The sequence below is a fragment of the Felis catus genome, chromosome A3, assembly GCF_018350175.1.
Source record: "Felis catus isolate Fca126 chromosome A3, F.catus_Fca126_mat1.0, whole genome shotgun sequence".
NCBI classification, from domain to species: Eukaryota; Metazoa; Chordata; class Mammalia; order Carnivora; family Felidae; genus Felis; species Felis catus.
In genome coordinates this window covers 86,428,613-86,440,026 of record NC_058370.1, presented here as the reverse complement: position 1 = coordinate 86,440,026, position 11,414 = coordinate 86,428,613, and the positions used below count along the sequence as shown (strand labels likewise).

Sequence of the window (11,414 nt, the reverse complement as noted above, 5' to 3'; positions counted from 1 at the left end):
TTTTAATGTTTGTTCTTCATTTCTCATGGCTCCTTCTTTGCATAATGTGTGAAGTAGTTCATTTTCCCCCATTTAATTCATTTACTTTTTTTTATACAGAAGTAAATAAGGAGAATGCTTTTAAAAATATTCTAAAATGGGTTAGCTTTTTGTGTAATGCTTGAAACTATCTTTACTGAATTAAAAAAAAAATGGTATTTGGCTAGTAGCTCCCAATGTACATAGGACATGACTTCTCACTAAAAGACCAAAACAAACAAACAAACATAATGCTGAAAACTGATAACCCAGTTCTAGAATATACACAGAATTTCCATTGACATAAGGCTGAATTGAGGAAAAACTGCCTTATGTTCAGCCTTTATTTTATGAAGCACAGTCTGTGGAAAAAAAGGTGAGAAACTGCTTTGGTCCTTCTTCCACTGGCTTCTCCTGACTCCTGACTGTGCCATGCAAGAAATTTAGACAGTTATCTTTTTACCATAGAGGTAGCCAAAGTAGTAAATTACCCTTCTCTCTCATTTTTTGTAACAATTCAGAGACAATAATTCACAGACATTATCAGGATAGGAAAGAGGGAAATAACAATGGTACCTTATATTTCTGGAATTCTGGTCTCCAAAAGTATGGATAGGAAGCTAGGGATGGAAACAGGAAGAACTCCAGCGTTTGTGAATGCTGGAATAAGGGTTGTATTTTTGTCCTTTGGTTCGTAGAACCAGACAGTGGGGTTGGAGAATTTGTTCCCTGAGCTAGTATAGATGAATTTAGGTCAGACTCTGGTGATTGCTTTGTAGATTAGACACGTTAACATGCCCTTTAGAAGCTACAGGAAATGGAGAAGATGCAGCTAATGACGAGTCTTGGGTATGGCCATGAAATGGTGGCAGAGGTGGGGGGTGGTGAGTTAGATTATTGGAGAAGAAATCATGGAACTGAGAGGCCAAGATACTGGGAAGATTTTCTGCAAAAGGGAGCAGCCGTGGGGAACAAGGAGGAAAAGTGGGGGGAAGAATATTCTAGGCATACAGAGCAGTGTAAACAGAATCTGGCAGCTGTGAAATGTTTTTGGGAACTGCAAGAAGCTAAGTATGGCCTGAGTGCTTACCTGGAAATGGTACAGAAGCAGGCAGTGGGTGGACAAGAGTGCTGCAGAAACTTGGTTGCCTACCCGGCATATACCCCTGCTTCTTACTGAGAGAGAGCCTCCCAATTATCATTAAATTGTGATGTGACCAGGGAAGGTAGGTCCCACCTCAGGGGATAAATTATAAGTAATCTAAACCAGCCATTTTAACTCCTTTTCTCTTTGCCAGTCATTAGTCTAGGTGTGGACATATGACACAGCTTTCACCAAGGAGCTGGAAGAGAGGGTCTAATGGCATGTTTTTAAATTTTTTTTTAATGTTTATTTATTTTTTAGAGAGAGAGCGAGAGAGAGTCAGAGTGTGAGTTGGGGAGGGGAAGAGAGAGAGGGAGACACAGAATCTGAAGCAGGCTCCAGGCTCCCAGCTGTCAGCACAGAGCCTGATGTGGGGCTCAAACCGTGAGATCATGACCTGAGCTGAAGTCAGATGCTTCACCGACTGAGCCACCCAGGCGCCCCTAATGGCGTGTTTTTAAACGATTTTCTTCCCCGATTAAAGAGATAGTTAATTTACATAAAGAAGGCTGTTTCCCCATCAATTACTTCATTTCCTGCTTGATATACTGTAGAATGAAGACTCGATATCTGAAGCTTTGACAGTCAACTTGGAATCACGAAAAGCCGGTCCACTGAGAATGGCAAAGAGGAGGGAAAAGAGGCCTGGATCCTTCACGACATTATTGACCTTTGAGCTAGCCTGGGAACCACCCATTTTCAGAGTATCATGTGAGATAAGAGGTTTCTTGTTATTAACAACTACTGTTGTCAGGTATTCTGTCACTTGAGGCTGACTGCCTTCTAACAAAGAACCTTGGTAAAACATGGAGGACTTGATACATAATTTTACTGCTTTATTTTTTGGCAGATAGTGCCAAATACCAATCTTAAAACAAATTGGGGCACCTGGGTGGTTCAGTCGGCTAAGTGTCCAACTTCGGCTGAGGTCATGATACCGGGGTTCTTGGGTTTGAGCCCCGCATCGGAGCCTAGAGCCTGCTTCAGATTCTGTGTCTCCTTCTTTCTCTGCCCCTCCCCCACTTGTGCACACATGCCCATACACCCCCCTCTCAAAAATAAACGTTAAAAAAAGAAAATAAATTATTTTTAAATTGAGCCATGTTTTTAATCAAAGATTAATGTAGAAGGTATGGTTTTATCAGGTAAAAGCTTTTATTTTGGATGTTTAAGTTACACTTAATATTCTCCTAAATAGTCCCAAAGAAAGGAAGTAATAATCACCATTAGTTGTGTTCGGTGAACACAAAAATTAATCCCCCTGAATGTAGAAAATCTTCCAATAATTATTGAAAACACTTTGCAAATATGGGACATTTCAATAGGTATTTGAAACTAAGATCATTGGCTAAGAGTCAGCCAAGCACTTAGAGAATTTTTCGCTAATGAAAATTAGGATGAGGCCCTATCCAGAATGACAAGGAACAAAATACTTAAAAATAGCAAACTTTCATTGGCATTCACTATGTGACAAACACTATTCTAAGCACCTTACATTTATGAAATCATTTAATCCTATGAGATCGGTAACTATTATTGTCCCCATGAGGCACAGGGAGAAGTACGTTTTCCATTGCCATACAACTTGAGTGGAAAAAGCCAGGAACATGAACCCTGGCATTCTGGCTGCAGAGCCTATGTGCATTGCTGCTATACTATTTTGCCTTAAGGGGATTGGACCCACATACCCCTCCTGAGTATTCCTACCTGAGAGAGGAGAGAGCATTCCTTGTCTTCATAGCCGCTGCTTTTTAGTGGGCCAAGTCTTTTCTATCTTTTATTTGCTCCTGACCCTGAGCAGGCCAAAGTGGTGGTATATGCGTGTGTGTCCTTTTTGTCTTGTTTTTTGGTTTTTGTTTTCCTTTTCCCAGCAATATGAAGCTAGCTGCTCTTCAGTCCAGTGGGAATTTACATCCCTTTGGGAAAAAAACAGCTTTATACTTACATTTCCCCACATCAGAGTTATCTGTGGAACTCCACAGGGTGCTTGCAGGCTCTGCACAAGTGCCTTTGTGTCCCCTGAAAGAAACTAGAAAATATATATATATTTTTTTCTGTCACCTTACATTTTTAGTGCTCTTTCAGCTCTAGGCACCTCACTGAATGGTCTGCTTCCATTCCAGCTCTGATCACTTCCTACAGAACAGAAATAGTACGTAAGACTAGTTAATCTCATAGTTCCCCATTTGTGGACAATTTTTTGGCAGTAGAATGAGTTTCCTTCTAGCAGGGCTAGAAAGCTCTGCCCTAGGTTCCGCCTACCAGGAAAATTTGGAGGCACCCCAGAGAGGAATAGAGGGGAGTATACTAGTTCTAGTTGGAGTCTGCATCTTTTATTCCTAAACCTGAGGTTTCCTAGCAGAGCAGTCAAGGCTGTGTTCATCTGCTATAGTGGGCATCTTTTGTTTGTGTCTTCCAGGTGTCCCTTCTTCATTTTCTAAGCAACACCTTCCCCTTTCCTTTAAGGAAAAGGAGTCTATGCGGTGCTGACAGGACTGTCTGATCACAGCGTCCTACCCTCTGCCACAGGAGTGAGTGGGGTATAGGAGTCTGTACTGGACTGATTAGAATCCTTGCCTAGAATATGGAAAGGGAGGATGGAGGAATAGCCTCTCTCCCCTTGGGCTGTAAGCTGTTATGTGATTCCAGAGTTGTTTGCGGGTCATTTCCCTGTACATAAAGTCAGGGAGAGAATCAAAGAGAGTTCTGACAACACTGTTTTTGTCTCTGGATATAGGTGTGCCTGAAGCTGTATCCCTGTCCTTTCCAATGACATTAGCCAATAAATCCCCTCTTCACCTACCTGGAGGGGATTTCTGTTATTTGTCATTGAGAGGTATCCTTTAGAAATTAAAAGTACATATATTCAGCCTTGAGGAAATCAGTAAGATCAACTTTAAGTCGATGTATTAGGGTTTTCCAGAGAAACAAAACAAATTGTATGTATGAAGGTATGTATCTCTATCCATCTATCTATCTATCCATCTATCTATCTATCATCTATCTTTATTTCAAGGAATTGGCTCATGTAATTATGGAGGCTGGCAAGTCTGAAATTTTCAAGGTGGGCTGTCAGGCTGGAGACCAGGGAAGAGCCAGTGTTATAGTTCAAGTTCAAAGGCTATCTGCTGGCTAATTCCTTCTTATCCAAGGGAGGTCAGTCTTTTGTTCTATTCAACTGATTGGATGAGGCGCACCTACATTATAAAGAGCAATCTGCTTTGCTCAAAGTCTACTGATTTAAAGCTTTTTTTTTTGTTTTTGTTTATTTTGAGAGAAAGTGTGAGAAAATGTGCCTGAGTGGGGGAGGGGCAGAGAGAGAGAGGGAGAGAGAGAATCCTAGTACACTCTGCACTGTTGGCATGGAGCCTGATGAAGGGCTTGAACCCATAAACTGCAAGATCATGACCTGAGCTGAAATCAAGAACCAGACGCCCAACTGACTGAGCCACCCAGATGCCCCCAAGGTCCACTGATGTAAATATTAATCTCATCCAAAAGCACCCTCACATAAACATCCAGAATAGTGTTTGACCAAATATCTGGGCATTGTGGCTCAGCCAAGTTGATACATAAAATTAACCATTACAGTGGATAAAGTTTGCTTTCATTAGCAACTTATTTCTGATTCCTTCTTCCATATCTTAGCCCCCTCTCTCCACACTATCATACTCAATTCCACATGCCCTTATGTTGTCCCTTTCTTGCCCAGTGTCATGAACCAAGGTGATCTGTCCACATCTGACCTCTTACTGATTTCAGAATCAACTTCATCCTCATCAAAACTCTCATTTCCTTAGTGACCTTTTCATACCTGATATCCAAATGAAAACTAATTCTATAGGTAGTGTCACTGTAAAGTGTTACTAGATGATAATGACATAATGTATATCTCCTGGGGAAAGGGGAGGTGCTCTGCATTAAATATAGAAGTACAGATAGTTTAAGCAAGGTGATAGGTAAGGAGCAGAGGTAATTCTGGATGAGGGAACTTTTTGGTGCCCTTAAGACCCCATTTTGTGACTATCTAGTTCTCTATAGTCATTCCCTAACTATTTAACATCTGGTTTCCTTTTTTTCTCTCTCTCTTTTTTTTTTTTTTTTTTTTGTAGTTTTATGGTTTTATATGACATGCACATAAGCTGTCTGTTCCTCTTCTTCTCTGCGCAGCCTGGCATTGGGATTGGTGATCCTGATGGCCAGCTGGGCTGCTCTTTCCACAATGCTTTGTGGTTCTTGGAGGAGACATTGTGAAATCCCTGCACAGTGAGATTTGTTGCACATCAGCAGCACTTCAAGCTCCTTGACGTTGACCAGGAACTTCCGGAAGTCACTGGGCAGCATGTGCTTTGTCTTCTTGTTGCTCCCGTAACCAATGTTGGGCATCAAGATCTGGCCCTTGAGTCTTCTGCGCACTCTATTGTCAGTGCCTCTGGGTTTCCGCCAGTTGTGCTTAATTTTGATATATCAGTCTAACTGGCGCTGAATGAACTTCTTGGTCCTCTTTTTAACAATTTGGGCTTCACCAGAGGTCTGAGGATGGCCATGATGCTGAGTAGGAGATGGTTGCCACTTCCACAGGAAGTGCTAAGGAAAAGAAGAGCTGGTCTCCTTTATAATGCTTCCTTTCAAAAAGGAGCAAATGCAAAGATGGAGGAGAATCATAGGCCTTTTTTAGGGAACTTCGGTAGACCTGGACCATAAGACACTTGACTAGAGGGGTGGGAAATGATGCTGATCAAACTGGCAGGAATGAAGTCCTGAGTGACTATGTGTGTGTACGTAGGGGTCTGGACTTAATCTTGCAGGTGGAGGATACCCACAGAACTTGAAGCATGGAGAAACAGAATCAGATTTGTGTTTTTGAAAAGTCACTTTGGTGTGAAGGTATGTATGATGAATTGGGATGATGGTGGAACTAAAGGGGTTCACTTAAGAGGTCTTTCTGAGGCCTTGACTGCTGCTTTTTGTTCTTGTGTACATTTCTTCCATCTCATAGGTGTTAGTGATTTCACCTGTTTCTTTTTCCTTGGATACCACCATCTTCTCTGAACACTGGGGTACATTTCTCCACTAAAAATCAGGACATTTGTGTCCCTGTTCCCCACATTCTTGTCTTGCACAGGACTTTCTTTTTATTTTATTTATTTTTTTATTTTTTTTTATTTAAATTTTTTTTTAACGTTTATTTTTGAGACAGAGAGAGACAGAGCATGAACGGGGGAGGGGCAGAGAGAGAGGGAGACGCAGAATCGGAAGCAGGCTCCAGGCTCTGAACCATCAGCCCAGAGCCCGACGCGGGGCTCGAAATCACGGATCGCGAGATCGTGACCTGAGCTGAAGTCGGACGCTTAACCGACTGTGCCACCCAGGCGCCCCCAGGCCTTTCTTTTTAAATTGAGATATAACAGACATATTAGTTTCAAGTATACAACAGAATGATTTGATATGTGTATATATTGCAAAACATCGCCACAGTAAGTATTCTTAACACCCATCACCAAACACAGTTATAATTTTTTTCCTATGAGGCAAGCTTTTTAAAAATTTTTTAAATGTTTATTTTTGAGAGCAATCAAGAGAGAGAGAGAAAGAGAGAGACAAAGCGTGAGCAGGGGAGGGGCAGAGAGAGAGGGAAACACAGAATCTGAAGCAGCTCCAGGCTCTGAGCTGTCAGCACAGAGCCCAACGCTGGGCTTGAACTACAAACCTTGAGGTCATGACCTGAGATGAAGTTGGACGCTTAACTGACTGAGCCACCCAGGTGTCCCCCTGTGATGTAGACTTTTAAGATCTACTATCTTAGCAACTCTCAAATATACAATACAGTATTATTCAGTATAGTTGTCATCCTGTACATTACATCCCCAGGACTTATAACTGGAAGTTTGTATCTAGGACTTTTAAATTTTAATAATTTTATTGCTGTTCATTATTGGAATTCAGATAAGGGAAACAAAATTCACAAACATGGGGGCATTTAAAAATCTTATAAAGTATTTTATTATTTAAAAACAATTTTTTTAATGTTTATTTTTGAGAGACCAAGACAGAGATTGAGCATGGGAGGAACAGAGAGAGGAGACACATTCTGAAGCAGGCTCCAGGCTCTGAGCTGTCAGCACAGAGCCTGACATGGGGCTCGAAACCACAAACTGTGAGATCATGACCTGAGCCAAAGTCAGATGCTTAACTGCCTGAGACACCCAGGCTATTTTAATTATGGTTTTCCATTTCTTTAGAAATGGCAGCTGGAAGCCATGATGGCCTTCTGCTCATCAGGCTGTAGCACATGGAGGAGACCAAGAGCCATCAGGTTTAACAGGACAAATCTGTGAACAGGGAAACGGACGTACATAAAGAGATGATGCATGACACCCTCCTTACCATTCCTGTTTTTTTTTTTTTTTTAAAGTACAGTTTAGAATTTTTGATGAGGAGAGAGAATCAATATCTTCAGATGTTTGAATTAGACCCAGATGTTCCCTTTCCTTCACAGATCATTTATTTTCTTCTCCAGCCCCTAGTCCCAAAGGTCCAGCTAAGGCAAAGCTCTATAGAGATGGGGGTCAGACAAACAGAGTTCTTTCACATTAGTGTCTTGAATGGAGGGAGCATAGTTATAAAGGGCTCTTTGTTGCATTGGGTTAGGAAAATATTGGCTTTCAAAGTTTCTCTCAACCTCCTTCTTGCCATACAGCCTGATGGGCAGAAGGCCATCAAGGCTTCCAGTTGCCTTTTATAAAGAAATGGAGAACCAACAGTATTATTAACTATAGTCACCAAGGAGTCAAAGTATGATTCCAGTGTCTGAACAACACCTTTCTGCACTGCTACCAAACCTGCTGATGCCACAGAGAAAGTGCTGGCAGTACCACCACAGTTCTCATGTTCAAACTAAGATACTATTGAACCTCTTGCTTTTCTCTTGTTTGTTACCTTGACTCCTTGGTAATATCACTGTGGTCTTACTAGAAACTCTTGGATGAAGATTCTGAGGCTAAGATGTACATTTGCAGTGTTTTACCTCTCGAAGTAAGAAATGTGTTGTCTGTTAACAAACAGCTGTTTTTTTAAACTTTGGGGTCATTTAAGGACCTGTTTAAGGGCCTGAAATGTTAAAGGGCTCTTAGGTGATAAATACTTTGATTAGTGAAATGTTACATTTTTCAGCCTCTCCTTGAGGCAACTAATAAAAAGGCATTTTTTTCCCTCTAAGAAAATCTGAAAAGTCCTTTGTTCACTTGATCATATAACCAACCATAGGAAGTCAATTCTGCTAAGAAATATGGCTTTTTTTTCACTCATTGAAAAACATGTTTTTAAAGATTTTTTTAATTCTTTTTTTAAATTTATTTTTTTAAATTAAAGTTAGTTAGCATATAGTGCAACAATGATTTCAGGAGTAGATTCCTTAATGCCTTTTACTCATTTAGCCCCTCCCTCTCCCCCAACCCCTCCAGTAACCCTGTTTGTTCTTGATATTTAAGAGTTTCTTATGTTTTGTCCCACTCCTTATTTTTATATTATTTATGTTTCTCTTCCCTTATGTTCATCTGTTTTGTATCTTAAAGTCCTCATATGAGTGAAGTCGTATGATATTTGTCTTTCTCTGACTAATTTCACTTAACATAATACCCTCTAGTTCCATCCACGTAGTTGCAAATGGCAGGATTTCATCCTTTTTGATTGCCGAGTAATACTCCATTGTAGATATATACCACATCTTCTTTATCCATTCATCCATCGATGGACATTTGGGCTCTTTCCATACTTTGGAAGCACTATTGTTGATAGTGCTGCTGTAAACATGGGGGTGCATGTGCCCCTTCAAAACATCACACCTGCATCCCTTGGATAAATACCTAGTAGTGCAATTGCTGGGTCGTAGGGTAGTTCTATTTTTAATTTTTTGAGGAAACTCCATACTGTTTTCCAGAGTGGCTGCACCAGTTTGCATTCCCACCAGCAGTGCAAAAGAGATCTTCTTTCTCCACATCCTCACCAACATCTGTTGTTGCCTGAGTTGTTAATGTTACTCATTCTGACAGGTGTGAGGTGGTAGCTCATTGTGGTTTTGATTTGTATTTCCCTGATGGTGAGTGATGTTGAGCATTTTTTCATGTGTCTATTAGCCATCTGGTTGTCTTCTTTGGAGAAGTGTCTATTCATGTCTTTTGCCCATTTTTTCACTAGATTATTTGTTTTTTGGGTATTGAGTTTGATAAGCTCTTTATAGATTTTGGGTACTAACCCTCTATCCGATATGTCATTTGCAAATATCTTCTCTCATTCTGTCAGCTGCCTTTTAGTTTTTCTGTTTCCTTTGCTGTGCAGAAGCTTTCTATTTTGATGAGGTCCCAACAGTTCATTTTTGCTTTTGTTTCCCTTGCCTCTGGAGATGTGTTGAGTAAGAAGTTGCTATGGCCAAGGTCAAAGAGGTTTTTGCCTGCTTTCTCCTTGAGGATTTTGATGGCTTCTTGTCTTACATTTAGGTCTTTGATCCATTTTGAGTTTATTTTTGTGTATGGTGTAGAAAGTGATCCAGATTCATTTTTCTGCGTGTCACTGTCCAGTTTTCCCAGCACTACTTGCTGAAGAGACTATCTTTATTCCCTTGTATATTCTTTCCTGCTTTTTTAAAGATTTGTTGGCCATAAGTTTGTGGGTCCATTTCTGGGTTCTCTATTCTGTTCCATTGATCTGAGTATCTGTTTTTGTGCCGTACCATACTGTCTTGATGATTACATCTTTGTAATACAGCTTGAAGTCCGAAAGATTTATTTTTTTAAGTAATCTCTTCTCCCAACATGGGACTCAAACCCACAGCCCCAACGTCAAGAGTCTCATGCTCCACAGACTGAGCCAGCCAGGAGCCCCCAAAACATTTTGGATCTATTATTTTGTGCTAGGGTTTATACTAGGTGTTGGATATGCAAAAGCTTGGTCTAGCCTCAAGAAAATTAGCCCAGTAGGGAAATACACAAGAAATAAAATGTCAGTAGTGTATTGATTTTAAGGGAGCAGGTCAGAGAATGAGAGAGGTTAATACACGTCCTTAAATCTGTCTGAGGAGACAAGATAGATTTTCCCCAAGAAGTAGTAGCATTTAAGTAGAGATGGGGTGGGGATTCCACAAAGAGAAACCAATGTGTACAAAATATTTGAGAGTGCTGGCCCAGTTGGGAAACTGAGTAGCATTGTTGGAATGTAAAGTGCTGGGAGGTGTGGTAGAAAGACAGCAAATGTGAGGCAAGGCCAGCTATCTGGGGTCAGAAGTCCATGCCATGTTCTGTATGCCAGTCAAGTTTTTATTTGATTCCAATCTGGAGCCATTAATAGTTATGATAACCATCTACATTTGACTAAAGATACCATTGAAATCTTCCTAGAGTAAATGCTTGAGTAATAAATTCTCAAAAACATCATCTCTCTCTGATTAAGTCTGTCTTGGCAGGACCGGTGCATTAATTCACAGAATTAATCGTCAGTGAGTCAAATGTAAGGCTGTCAAATCTAAGCAATTACTAGTCTTCTCAGGTGGGCCATCAGAAGTCTGGGCCAGCAGAGTTTCATAAGTCCAGGAGCAGTGTTGTATCGTTTTGCCTTACATTTCCCCACCCAACCCCCTCTGCAAAAAAACTGGGGGTTAGGGAGGCAATGGATGGGGGTGAGGATAGGGTGAGGAGGGCGTTTAGAGGCCAAGCATATTACATAGAGCTTAAGTAGGTAACTGAATTGCCAGTCACCCGAAAGACTGGCCGAACCTGAATGGCGCTTTGCATCAAGAATTTTGATACCTTTCCTCCCTACTTCGCTCAATTTTCTTTGCAATTTTTCTGCAGCCTTATGTTCCTTTTCCATCCTGACTTGTTTATTTGTCCCTCAGGATCCCTTTTTTCAGGCCTCCCGCTTTCTTCCTCCTTTTTCCGCCGCTTCGTGGGGTGCCGGAGCCTGGGGCCTTGGGCTGCATTGGGCGCGCGCTCCAAGGCTATTTGCTTTGCTAACAATTCCATCCTGTTTCCTTAACGCCCGTCTTTCCCTGCCAGCCACCGAGTTTTTGCCTCCCCCACAGCGTGGTTCCTCCAGCTGCTCGCCTGGGGGCCAGGCGGCTCTAGGAACTCCAAGCGGATGCGGCCGCTGGCTGGTGCCACGTCTTCGCCGCCAGCAGGCCAGCGCCTGCGTGGGCTCGGGGGCGGGGCGGGGCGGCGCGGGGAGGCGGGAGCTGCGCGTGAGCGGCGCGGACGCGGCC

General features: G+C 41.7%; 1 pseudogene; it reads right to left on the bottom strand.

Annotated features, from left to right (window-relative positions):
- Window positions 1–5,226: 5,226 nt before the first annotated feature.
- On the bottom strand, window positions 5,227–6,185 carry LOC102902501 (annotated as a pseudogene).
- Between the last annotated feature and the right edge of the window lie 5,229 nt (window positions 6,186–11,414).